Source organism: Lolium perenne, chromosome 2, assembly GCF_019359855.2.
Source record: "Lolium perenne isolate Kyuss_39 chromosome 2, Kyuss_2.0, whole genome shotgun sequence".
Taxonomy (NCBI): Eukaryota; Viridiplantae; Streptophyta; class Magnoliopsida; order Poales; family Poaceae; genus Lolium; species Lolium perenne.
The window spans coordinates 26,099,661-26,112,501 of NC_067245.2; the positions used below are offsets into that span (position 1 = coordinate 26,099,661).

General features: G+C 48.1%; 1 long non-coding RNA gene and 1 pseudogene across 1 annotated transcript; both read left to right on the forward strand.

Moving 5' to 3' along the window:
• Window positions 1-8,415: 8,415 nt before the first annotated feature.
• Window positions 8,416-9,240, forward strand: LOC127329811 (uncharacterized). Its single transcript, XR_007869022.2, has 2 exons — window positions 8,416-8,553; window positions 8,626-9,240. It is a non-coding gene; the product is annotated as an uncharacterized lncRNA (long non-coding RNA).
• Window positions 9,241-9,920: 680 nt separating this feature from the next.
• On the forward strand, window positions 9,921-11,439 carry LOC127328300 (binding partner of ACD11 1-like; annotated as a pseudogene).
• The last annotated feature ends 1,402 nt before the right edge of the window (window positions 11,440-12,841 follow it).

Below are 12,841 nucleotides of genomic sequence, written 5' to 3' on the forward strand. Positions count from 1 at the left end.
TGAGAGTTTTGAATTCTAAATTTCTAATCCACACCAGATGAACACATGGGATGCTATGTTGCCTAAGTTGTCATTTCTTGTTAATGTTATAGCTTCCATTGCTAGCAACTGAGGGCAGCCTTTGACACCCTCCTTCTTCCCCGTGCAGAACAAAATCTGAGACTGCAAGTCATTTCTCACATGTTGAGTAGTCCCGCATACATGTCCGGTGAGATATTATTGCATCTGGAGCAAAAAGTGCACAAGCTATTCTTCTAGAGATCTTTTGTGGTACCCTCAAATAAATTGTAACCATCCATTTTAGGGCATCTCCAGCGGCGCGACGCAAATGGTCGCTGAGCGATCGTTTTCGTCCGCCGTGACCGGAAATACGTCAGGGCCTTGCTCCAGCGGGACGACGCAAAGTGACCGGCCCGTCCGCGGAGACGCAAACCTGGCCCAAATATGCACCAGGTTTGCGTCTCCACGGACACTGCGCGGACACGCCGAGCGTCCTCCATTTCTTACTCGGTCCCGCAAGTCAGCGAGAGCGGAATCGACCGCTTCGACTTGTTTCTTTTTCCCCATCGTTGCTGCCCTAGTGCGACCGCCCCCACCCCAACCCCTGCCGCCGCCGTCCGCCGCAGCGCCGCAGTACTCGCCGTCGGCACCGTTGTCGCCGCGCTAGAGAGCAGGATCGTACTCGGGGTTGGCTCCGGCGCGAACATGCCGGTTGTTTTCGGGCCAAACGTTGCCGGTTGCGCCGCCCTTCCGCGCCGCCCACGACCTGTTCGACCAATTGCGCCGGTAGGTTCCTTCTCCTTTTTTCGGCACGATTTGTGCGCGGCCATTGATCAACAGTTCGTATCGACGCAGATGGACGCGTGGCATATGGTGGAGAAGTTCCGCGCGGAGATCGTTGACTCCTCTTCGGACGACGAGTCCGATCAGTCGGCGCAGACATTGGCAACTACTGCGGCCTCCATGATCCACGAGTTCACCTCAAACCCGGGGCCGCAACACCGGGGCTCTGTGAAGGGGCGCTCCAAAAACCTGCCACGCAACAGAGTGGCAGGGCAGGCCCGCCTCCACGAGGACTACTTCCACCTCACCAATCCGATCTTCCCGGAAAAACTATTCCGGCGTCGATACAGGATGTCAAGGGACCTGTTCTTAGTCATTCTACGGGGCGTCAGGAACTATGACTTCGTTGAAATCCTTATTTTGTTTGAAATCCTTATTTTGTTTGAAATCCTTATTTTGTTGTTTCAATGTAATAACTATGACTTCGTTGAAATCCTTATTTTGTTTGAAATCCTTATTTTGTTTGAAATCCTTATTTTGTTGTTTCAATGTAATAACTATGACTTCGTTGAAATCCTTATTTTGTTGTTTCAAAACTTCATATTTGATGCAAACCCGGAAATACGCCGGGCCGCTGGAGCCACCCCAAGGTGGAAACGGAGGCACGGACAAAAATGGTCTGTCTCGCGTCCGCCGCGCGACGCAAACGAACATTTCGGACGTCCGAAATACGTCGCGCCGCTGGAGATGCCCTTAGTCAAGGAAAAACTAGCGATCCGGCGGGGGATCGTTTGCTTCTCTTCCTCCGCCTTAACGACGCGCCACGCGTCCAAAACGAGAGGACAGCTGTTACGGGTCCCACCACCTTCCCTTATCTCCTCCCACCTTCCTCATATTCTTCCTCCCAAAATCCCCCAGCTTCCTCCCGCACGCGAGCTGCTTCTCTCAGCCCTCCTCCATTAGAGACGAGCGAATCCCGCCGCCGCTGACGCTTCTGCCTCCTCCTCCTCCACCCGCATACCCAATCCCATGCGCCCCATCTCCTACCTTCTGTCTCTCCGATACTTTCTATCTCATGGGCGAGCTTACAGCACGGAGCTGCGCCGCCGAGACCGTCGGTGACGGAGCCTGCATACTGGCGCATTCCTTAGTCTCCCCTGCGTGCGGCCGATGGGGGTGGAGACAAAATCAAGGAGGCGTGCATGGAGACCCTGCTACTTGAAGTTGGGCGCCGCTGCCGCTGCTACATGCGACCGGCGGCTTTGCTACATCAAACCGCCGCCGTTGCTACATGCGGGCCGCCGCCTTGCTACATCAGGCCGCCGCTGCTACATTCGTCTGAGGGCTTTGCTTTATCAAGCCGCCACCGTTGCTACATGCGACCGGCGGCGTTGCTGCATCAAACCGCCGGTGTTGCTACATGCTGGCGCCGCCGTTGCTACAATTGGACGCCGACGTGCTATATGCTCCTGCCGCCGTTGCTAAATGTCGGCGTCGCCTTTCCTACATCGTCGTCGGCGTGCTACATGGAGTCGCCGCCGTTGCTACAATAGGCCACCGGCATGCTACATGCAGCAGCAGCTGTTGCTACATGCCGAGTCGCCGGTGCTGCTTCCCATCGGCGCCGTTGCTGCTTTCCGCTGGAGCCAGTGATGCTGGGCGAACGGGCGGCGCTGGTGCCGCGAGCCGGCGGCGCTACCAAGGAGTCGCCGGCGGTGCTGCCGGCGAGGGCGATTGTGCTGCTAGGATGGGAGGGGTGGTGCGTGCGGGAATGAGACTGCCAGCTTCCACAGCGGGTTAGTTTTAGTTATTTTTTCCGTTTTCGCTTGGTTGACCGTGGCTGGATAGTTCGTGCCCATCGTACGGCTGGGGACCCGGGGGATCGGAGATTTTGATCCCCCGGGGACGCTCAGCAGGCCCGAGTGTGTTTGGTTGGGCTTTTAGAGCCAACTTCTTGGTTAGCACCGCAGAATCTAAACCAAAGGGATTTTTTCGGTACCAGATTCTCCAAACGCACCGAACGTGCAAATCCCACAACAAGTCGCAGCGACGTGAGGGCAGCTTCCATCGCGGTGGCTTCTGGACTTTAACGAAAATTACCCACTGCCATCGAACAAGTCGTACCGATTCCGAAAAGCTCTTTTGGATCATGGGCACCAGTGATCTCAGTGTATTAAAAAATTCGAAAATTATATTTATATATTTCAAAAAATTATGTAGTAAAATTCTAAAGGTAGCCAATGATGTATTCCACTAACGTATAAAATCTCAATTGCAAATGTTTTGTTTTCTGAGCTACACAAAAATAACAAATTCTGAATTTTGTTTGTAGATTTGAATCACTATACTCAGATCCACATATTTGTTATTTTTATGCAGCCCGAAATACACATTATTTTCAGTTAAAAATTTACACGTTTGTGGGATACAATACTGACTACATCATGATTTATTTTCAAATTTTTCTAAAACTTAAAAATATGATTTTTAATTATCTGTATTATCCATCGAGAAACAGATGGAAGCCCACCCTTCGTGCCCATCTCGTCCATCGACAGGAAACAGAGCCACCTCCAGGCGCTAGGGTTGTGCTGCCCCTGGGCCGCCCGTCGACCGGCACGCCGGCGGCGAGCCGCTCGCCCGTCCGCCCCGTCGCTGCAGTTCATCTGGCCCAATTCCCCACCCGATCCCGATCTGTCCTTGCCGATTCCCACCCGCCCTGCTCACTCGACGACCCTGTCGTGATCATTGTGGACGTTCTTCCTCGACCTCACGCCTAATTTCTCCGTGCAGCTTACCTCCGGATCGATCTCATCCTGATAGGAAGAGGTACGTGTTCATCTCAGTATTTCAGCCTTGTCTCACGATCTCAGCCTGTGTGCAGCATACGTTCATCCCGATCTCAGCCTGTTAAATTGGATGCTTGCTCATGGATTATGTATTTGTATAGTTGGTTGATTCGTATTTTGCATGCGTAGCTGATAGGAGAAAAGAGTCTGAAGGTAGTATAGCTGTATTGTTGCTGATTTACTAATTCTGAGCGGAAGAGTATAGCTGCACTGTTTGAGAAAAGAGGCTGCACTGTTTAAAGAAGTATTGTATTGTTTGCGCAAGTTAGCAAGAGACAACATCAAACCAAGAGATCCTACTTTCACACTAGTAGGAAAACCCTTATAGGCGGACCTTAGTTCTGTGGCGCACCAAAAAATATGCGCCACAGAAATTTATTTTGTGGCGCACCAGGCAAGGTGCGCCACAGAAACAGCTTAATTTTGTGGCGCAGCAGCCGACCATGCGCCACAAAAACTTGGCGGGCCCCACAACCTGTCACCCCCAATTATCAGTGTAGGTATTTCTGTGGCGCACAAGGCGCGCTGCGCCACAGAAATTACTGTTTCTGTGGCGCACTAGCTTTGGTGCGCCACAGAAGTAGTTGATTCTGTGGCGCACTTGTTCTGGTGCGCCACAGAACTAAGGGAACCTAGCTATATCATCCCGTGCCCTCCCCCGCCCACGCCTGTTCACCTCTGATCCGTACCGCGCGCCTCTCCCCTCTCCCCTCTCCTCACCGCGCGCCGCCATGGTCGTCGCCATCGCCGTCGCCGCCGCCTTCCTACGCGAGGGCCACCTGCCGCCACGCTCCTCCCATCCCCGCCACCTGCAGCACAAGCTGCCGCTACGGCGAGGAGGGGACGCCGCGAGGAGGGGCCGCCGTCGCGTCAAGGTGGAGGAGCCGCCGCGACCTCCACCCTTGCCGTCGTCGTCGGTGAGCTCCTCCACAACCGTTGTTGTCGTCGGTGAGCTCCTCCCTCTTCCTCCCCTCCCTCCCTCTTCCTCCCCCGCGCGAGCACAACGTGCTCGACGAAATGCTCGCTCTGGATGTATTGTCTTGTTGCTCTGGATGCATTGCCCCTAATCGTTTTGCATCATATGGTGTTCATATGCATTGCTGCCGCTAGTGATGCTTATTGGAGTGTTCTATATGTTGTTACGAACCCGTACAATGTGACAATGAAATTGTTCTCAACCGTACACTGTATATGGTGTTCATATGCATTGCTGCTGCCGCTAGTGATGCTTATAGAAAGATGTGACAATGAAATTGTCTATGCTTATAGAAATTGGAGTGTTCTATATGCTTATAGAAATTGTCTATTCCTCTCGCTCCGCCTCTCGTACTTGTTCTATAAATCCTTGTCTCGAACCTCGTACAAGGTAATGAAGACTTGCTCACTTGGTATTGCTTGCTAGTTGGACATTTGGTTGGTTTTGATGCTACTGGTTCATTTAAATGCATGAAATGCTACTATGGTATGCTACTGTGGTATCCTTGTGAAGAAAATGATGGATTCTTGTGAGCTTATGGTATGCTACTATGCTACTGTGGTATCCTTGTGAAGATTTACTTGATGGATTGTTGTGAGCTTATGGTATGCTACTATATTATTGGATTGTAGTGTCACTTGACTGTTCAAGTTTCAATGTTGGTTACTTTTCCTCTAGTGCAAGAAATGGTTGAGCAGATGTTTATCCACTGTTGGCCTTTATTCTTGGTAGCTCAAAGTGTCATGCACTTACTGGATCATCAAATGTTTCCCTTTGTCCCTGGTTGCCTCCTTAATTGATGCCCTATGATCCAAATTACTATATTATTGGATTGAGTGTTATGGCTACTGCTTGTTTGCTATCCAAATTACCAAGTGATGAATATATAATCCCTTTGGAGCATCTGCCCCATGCTATATATGTGTATTTGACCATGCTTATGATGGATTTCTTTTAAGGACTCTAGCTAGATTAGAGGGGAAAAGTTGTCGCTTTGTTGCCTATGATAATGGATCATCAAATGTTTCCCTTTGTCCCTGGTTGCCTCCTTAATTGATGCCTTATGATCCAAATGACCCAAGTCCCTTGCATGATCCCATTTGTCCCTAATGTTGCTTAAGATGAATAAATTCCCTCTAATCACCATTTGGAGATCAAGACTAGTTCTTGATTTCCATTAGCTAGACTCCAATATTAAAAATTTCTCCCAAATTTGGAGACAAACATTTTAACATTACCCCAATTGATGCCTTTGTCCCTGGTTGCCTCCTTAATTGATGCCTTATGATCTATTTCTTGTTGGCTTTGATGAAAATAGAGATATCCACAGTAGGGGATCATGTAAATGAATGCCACTGTGGTATCCTTTGAAGAAAAAGGACTGTTTCTGATGGTTTTAAAAGGCTAGGTGGTGCTAGGTGATTAAGTTGGCTACCAAGACTTGTCTCATCTGGTTAGCTGGGATATGCTATGTGTTGTTGCTTGTTTAGGCATATCTATCACTTACTGGATTCTTGGTTCTTGATTGGCCTCTCTTTTTGCCAAAGATCACTTGGTCTATATACCAAGTGATGAATAATACCTTTGGAGCATCTGCTCCATGCATGCTATGTGTGTTTGTGCATCTTGACTTATGTCACCATGGTTGCTGGTTTGGTGGTGTTTTTGTACTTGCCGATGATTAGATGGTTGGTCGATATCACTGTACACTCGGGGGTGGAGCAAGTGAGCCTGGTGTGATGGCACAAATATCAATATCTTGTGCATCCTACCTGGCCTCACTTACTCCATCCCTGGATGTTAATATTTGTTTCGACCAACAAAGTATGAGGCATATGCTATTTAGTTGATACCACTTGGCTCTTTCTTCCATTTTAGTGCTGATGATTAGAATGTTCGGTCAACTTTACACTCCGGGGTGTCGCTAGTGAGCCTGGTGTGATGGCACAAATATCAATCTCTTGTGCATCCTACCTGGCCTCACTAACGCCATCCCGGGATGTTAATATTTGTTTCGACCAACAAAGTATGAGGCATTCCATTTAGTTCATACTAGCTACTTCTTAATTGCATTGGCCTTTCTTCCATTCTAGTGCCGATGATTAAATTGTTTGGTCACTTGTACACTCTGGGGTGGGGCCACTGAGCCTGGTGCGATGGCACAACTATCAATCTCTCTTGTGCATCCTACCTGGCCTCGCTGACCCCATCCCTGAATGTTAATATTTCTTTCGACCAACAAAGTATGAGGCATATGATATCTAGTTGAGATACCACTTGGCTCTTTCTTCCATTTTAGTGCCGATGATTAGAATGTTTGGTCACCTATACGCCGCAATATACTTTGTAGACGGGCCCCCCTTTCCCCGGCCGCCGTTCCGTGAACGAGTCTTTGACGAGACAACAACGCCGACATACCTCTCGGCGCAGAACCACGCCAGTCCAGCCGCCTCTCTTGTGGTCGCGTCTCCTGCGCCATGCACTCTTCGCCTTCTTGCCCGCTGAACAATAGATCGATCGTTGGAATAAGGAAGCCGATGACGGCCGATCGCAATCTAATCTTGCGACCGACCGTCATCGGTTTCCTTATTCCTACGATCAGCCTATTGGTTCACCGGGCAAGAAGGCGAACAATGCAGACGCGGGACACACGGCCACAAGGGAGGCGGTTGGGACCGCCGTGGTTCTCGCACCGGAGAGGCAGATCGGCATTGTTGTCTCGTCAAAGACCCGTTCACGGAACGGCGGCCGGGGAAAGGGGGCCCTTCTGCAAAGTATACTGCGGTGTATACTGCAACTATGGTTTCTGACCATAGTATTTGTGTTGACCAATAATGTATGAGGCACTTATTCCATTTTGTTATTCCAGTTGCTTTGAGATTTTCAAAATGCCGATGATTAAAATGTTTGGTCCCCGTACACTTGGGGGTGGCGTAAGTGAGCCTGGTAAGATAGCACAAATATCAATCTCTTGTGCATCGGACTTGGTCTCACTTACGCCATCCCTAAATGTTAATATTTGTGTTGACCAACAATGTATGAGGCATTTATTCCATTTCTCTTGTGCATCGGACTTGTTGGTCTCACTTTCTTCCATTTTCATCATAGTAGGAACTGGATATGAAGACCCCGATGCAAGCGAGCCTGGTGGGTAGAGATGAGGGAGCAAAAGAGGAACCGGATGAAGACTACTTTGTATCTCGAAATTGTGAAATTTGTATGAATTAAGAGTTGTATGCAAAACATTTGACACTTAATTGCCACTATATATGTATTCGATCGGGCTCTAAGTAATGTGATGATGATGTCTATGTTATATCTGTGCAATGTACATGATATTTATATTATATCTGAATGTTGCTGTATATAACCTGTGTATCTGTATATCCGTATTGCTTTGTCTATACCGCATGTGTATAGCAGGCAGCACAAAATCGTGTATAATACAAGCAAATTCTGTGGCGCACTAAAAACCAATTCTGTGGCGCACGCTTTTCTGTGGCGCACCTAAGAACCAGTGCGCCACAGAAACCTTAATTCTGTGGCGCATGGGCAGGTGCGCCACAGAAACCTTATTTTTGTGGCGACGTTTCTGTGGCGCACCAACCATGCGCCACAGAATCCATTTTTAATGCGCCACTGATGAGGCTTTTCCTACTAGTGTCAGTACAGAGCATGAAAAGGTTAAGGAAGATCGATTTTGGCCTCACTTCAAAGGCGCTATTGGTGCTATAGATGGATCACATGTACCTTGTTCACTTCCTGCAGAGGATGTGGTTAACCACACATGTCGCCATGGTTATACATCTCAAAATGTGCTTGCCATATGTGACTTTGACATGAGATTTACCTTTGTTGTTGCTGGTTGGCCGGGCTCTGCACATGACACAAGAATCCTACATCATGCATTAGCAAATTTTTCTTCATTTCCTGTACCTCCTAAAGGTAAAACTTTATTATGCATGCTAAAATATTATCATTGTTATTTTCGTATGCTCACTTCATGTTTACTTTCAGGAAAGTACTACCTTGTTGATTCTGGTTATCCAAACCGAATTGGATACCTTGCTCCTTTCAAAGGGAGTACATACCCCTCCCGGAGTTTCGTCTTTGCCGTGGGCGTGCACTGCAAGGGAAGTATGAGATATTTAATTTCTTCCATTCGTCTCTTCGCAATGTAATTGAGCGTGCATTTGGAGTCTTGAACCAAAAGTGGCGTATATTGAAGGCAATGCCAAGTTTCTCAACTCGTACACAGAAGCATATCATTCTTGCTTGCATAGCATTGCACAATTTATTCGAGATAGCAAATTGCGTGACCAGGAGTTCGATAAATGTGATGAAGATGAGGATTATCTACCTGGAGCAGCACGTGCATCACCACAAACACAAGGGGATGACGAGCTGGAAGTGAATAATGAGGAATCCATGGACGACGTTCGGAGTAGGATCGCCGATGCTTTGCTTATGGCGAGGGAGGAATAGTATATCTATGTTGTTGGAGAAAATTATTATGTGAACCATGTCTTTTGCTTGCGTTTATCTTTTCGAAGTATTTGAGGATATTATTTTATATTGATATTATCTATAAGTATGGATCATTATGAAGAAAATACAAATATTCTCCCAAAATGGTGATTTGCATAGCAGGTAGTGGGTATATTGATGTTTTTCGACAAATTCACATATAAACAATACCTCTACAGTTCACAGTTGGTACAACCAAACAACTTCCAGATAATCCACAGTTCACAGTTCACAGCAGCTTTTCTACAGTTCACAGTTCACAGCAGCTTTTTCAGAATCCACAGCTCAACCAAACACACTCGGGCCTGCTGAGCGTCCCCCGGGGAATCAAAATCTAATGGCGCATAATCGTTTATACTGTTGGCATAAAGAGCACAAATAGAATTCTACTGCTGCCCTAGCGATGGAACATTTTCACAGGTTGAGTAGAGAGGGCCGGCCCAATAGAGCCCATTGTATCAGTTTTTAGTCCAAAAAAAGAATCTAATCTAGGTTTGCATCTTTTCCCCATTCGCACCCAATGACACCACCGGCAACTCCGCCGCCGGTGAGGTCCGGGACACCGGCGAGGTCCTGTCTCCGGCAGGCGAGCACGACGTTCGGTGCCGAGGTGAGACGCATCTTCAGGGATCCGTTGGGCCGTGGAGCAGTACAACCCCCCGCCACCAGTGCCACTGCCAGGGGAGCAGCAGCGCCAGAACTTGGGGAGTCCCTTGCAACGGCCATTGGCCGTAGGCGGCGCGCCGGTGCTGGACGCGCTGTACCACAACCACGACGTGGCCACCATGTCGGGATACCGGACGGAAGCGTCTTGTCGTGGGCGGCCCGGGAGAGAAGACGGTGGAGCGGCGGAAGAATCGGATGATGAAGAACCGGTAATCCGCGGCGAGGTCACGTGCCAGGAAGCAGGTGAGGTCCTCGCTCTCAATTCCAAATCTCTGGACTTTGTGCCGCTAGTTCAAAATTTTAACCTCTAGTGAGGCCTCTCCTGCCTCATCTTCAGACTGCGGTTCATCCGGTGGAGCTCATTTCATTTTCAGAACCTTGCGTGTATGTCATCAGAAGGTGCTGATTTTTTCCTCTAGTTGTACTGATATATGAACTAGTAACCAAGCAAATGGATGATTTCTAGCAAGGATAGGAGCAGCTACTGATACGAATAAGGGATACGATGCTAATGGATGATTTAGTTTGTCTAGGCAAAGAGCTAGAAAGAGGAAGGATATGGATAATTTTTGGTTTCTTAGGATGCTAGCTAGTGCTTTGTACGTTGGGTTGTTTCAGATTACACATAATAAGTTACTCTACTCTCAATACACGTTCAGTTACATGCAGTATATGACTAAAGGATGTTAGCTAGTGCTTTGCTCGTTGAGTGATCTTCAGGTCATCTATTCATGTCGCCAGTAGCATTAGAGTGGAAAGCACCGTAAAATATTTTCTGACGTAAAAAGCTGAATTATTTAATAAAACGTTCTTTAACAAAAAAAATCTATTTATGTCACTCAATTTATAAAGTTAGGACCCAAAAAAGACAATGATCCTGGTAGTTAAATTTTGTATAAACTATCTTTGATAGGCATAATTTTATATTAGCAATAATTTGGGGTTATGGTGCCATGCTTTGCTTAGAATTAAGATATTTTATGACATGTAGTATTATGGTCAACTACATGTATTCATATTTTGGCTTTCAGATGGTCCATGTTTTGAGAGCTGTTTAGTGTGGTACAGCTGGCGTTCATGCACCAGAGTTAGATTTATGTTACTGCCAACCTTACTTTAGTAGTAGCATAGGCAACACAGTTTCAGTATTTTGTTTAATCTTGCCAAAAAAAAAATTGAATGATGTATTCTCTTCTCAGATGAGTGGAACTAGAGTAGCAGTCGGTAGTGACAATGGGATTCACAAGGCTGAAGATGTCGTCAGCACTATGCTTGCCAGGGGTTCACCCTGGGCGAAGAAGTTGTTGGCAAGGAGAGGTAGCCTCCATCGACAAGAAGACTGAGCTGAGCGAGAAGTTCACCATGGCACCTCTGTGGTGAACGAGAAGGCCAAGGAGATGGACCAGAAGTTCCAGGTGTACGACAAGACCAAGTCTGTGGAGCAGACGTTGAGCAGCGCCAGGTCGGACATTATAAAGGATCGACACATCTTCACGAACGCGGCGTGGGTCACCTGCGCCTTCAACAAGGTCGCCAAGGGCGCCACCAATGTCGGCACTCGGCATGATGATGAAGAAGATGTCGTTCGAGGAACAACAGAAGGGTTCTGGAGGGAACTCATACACACACATCTGTTGATCGTCCAACGTAGGATATATTAGAGTATAGACAAAATTCAGGAACTGAAATGGATATCTTCATGCAAGCTATTTTGTGCCACAACAGTCAACACACGCATTGCCCTTGAAAGATTTCATCATTTTTTGGTTTGGTCATTTTAGTTGTGTGCTCCAGCTTTGAACTTCCTTCTTTTAAGTTCAAGTTTTCACCACTACACGTTGTGCTTGAAAAGTCAATATTGTTATCTACGGTGAAAAAAGATTAGGATAGCATTCCTAATTTCCTATGCATTTTTTACTCGTGAAGGGCTTATTTTTTAGGGATTTCTATTTTCGTGCCCCTAGTTCGTTAGTTATACTCAGTTTTCCCCAGTCCCTTAGTTTTTCCTCAGTTTTCCCCTCCTCTAGTTTGAAAGACGCACAAGTGCTGAAACGGCCGGTAGCCGTCAGGTCAGACTTCAGAGGCCTTGACCATTAGTCTGACCGGGTGGGGCCGCAGAGGGGCAGCTCCTCCCTGACCGTCTCGTGCTGACGGGTAGGGCCAGGAGACACGTCGGAGCAGCCATCCATCTATCGCTGACGTGTGGGCCGTTTTATTTCATGATTTTATACGCGGTGCTGCCAATGATAAATGGGCCCGCTCTATAGGGCTGCCGCAGCCAATGACCAGTGGGGTCGTATATTTTTCAGGAAAAGACATATATTGCCGCTCTGTGGGGCTGCCGCAGCCAATGACCAATGGGGTCGTCTATTTATTTAGAGAAAATCATATATTGCCGCTCGGTGGGGCCTCCGCAGCCAATGACGAGTGGGGTCGTCTATTTTTCAGGAAAAGACATATATTGCCGCTCTGTGGGGCTGCCGCAGCCAATGACCAGTGGGGTCGTCTATTTATTTAGAGAAAATCATATATTGCCGCTCGGTGGGGCCTCCGCAGCCAATGACCAGTGGGGTCGTCTATTTTTCAGGAAAAGACATATATTGCCGCTCCGTGGGGCTGCCGCAGCCAATGACCAGTGGGGTCGTCTATTTATTTAGAGAAAATCATATATTGCCGCTCGGTGGGGCCTCCGCAGCCAATGACCAGTGGGGTCGTCTATTTTTCAGGAAAAGACATATATTGCCGCTCCGTGGGGCTACCGCAGCCAATGACCAGTGGGGTCGTCTATTTATTTAGAGAATATCATAGAGAGAAGCAACAAGTTCGCTAATTAATTATTCTTATAAGCTAGACCCATCATTAGTCACCGGAGAACCGATGGCAGCTCGTTCCCCACCGTCAGACGGAGCAGCCATCGCCGGAGCTCGTTCCCCACCGTCGGACGGAGCAGCCATCGCCGGCGCCTCGTCGCGCCGCCGGCTCTGTCCCCCGGCGGCGTCGGACGGACTGCGACGCCGCAAGTCAACCACAGCTCCAACAC